This window comes from Oxyura jamaicensis, chromosome 2, assembly GCF_011077185.1.
Source record: "Oxyura jamaicensis isolate SHBP4307 breed ruddy duck chromosome 2, BPBGC_Ojam_1.0, whole genome shotgun sequence".
NCBI lineage: Eukaryota > Metazoa > Chordata > Aves > Anseriformes > Anatidae > Oxyura > Oxyura jamaicensis.
In genome coordinates this window covers 39,833,958-39,834,672 of record NC_048894.1, presented here as the reverse complement: position 1 = coordinate 39,834,672, position 715 = coordinate 39,833,958, and the positions used below count along the sequence as shown (strand labels likewise).

Sequence of the window (715 nt, the reverse complement as noted above, 5' to 3'; positions counted from 1 at the left end):
GGGGGGGGATAAATAAATCAAGCGGGGAATGAGGGCGTTAGGAAAACATTTCGCTGCCACGAAGCAAGGCGGAGAAAAGCGAGGCGCTGCCTGAAGCCGGAGAGCAGGGGCAGGGAGCGAGGGCTGTGGGGTGTCGGGAGGGGCTGCGGGGATCGGGACCCCTGGGACCCCCGAACCCTCCCGGACCGCAGGGGTGGGCAGAGGGGGCTGCGAGGTCATCACCCCGGGGGATGATTCAGCACAGCCGGGGGTTACAAGCGCTGCCTCGACGGCAAATTGCGAGCCGTGGGGGTCCCAAGGAGCCAGCCCCTGTCATTTTTAGCCGCGGGGACCGTCCCTTCCCTGCCCTGCCGGGCGAGCGGAGAGAAAAGAGCCGGCGGGCAGGGAAAGGTCCCGCGGAGGGCCGAGCTGGCGATGATGCCTTCCCAAGGCGCCCCTAATTTCCTAGGAGCGGAGACAAATTGGGCACTCCGGGTTCGCGGCGAGCAGCAGCAGCAGCCGCCTTCCTCCATCTCCAGTAGGAAGCGCAAAGGAGCGGGGGGAGCGCGGGGGCAGCCCGGCCCCGTGCCTCCCCCCCCCCCGGCCCCGCACACGCGTGGGGGGGACACCCCCGGTGCTCCCCGCACCTCTGCCGGGGCAGGGCAGGGAGAGAAGCGGAGGGGGGGGGAGGAGGAGGAGGAGGAGGAGACTGGGAGAGGAAGGCGGCGGGGGCACG

General features: G+C 69.8%; 1 protein-coding gene across 1 annotated transcript in view; it reads right to left on the bottom strand.

The window, feature by feature from the left end:
- Positions 1-715, bottom strand: part of LOC118161537 (ubiquitin-conjugating enzyme E2 E2) — a 213,808-nt gene that overhangs the window by 212,277 nt on the left and 816 nt on the right. The gene's annotated exons all lie outside the window — the stretch shown is intronic.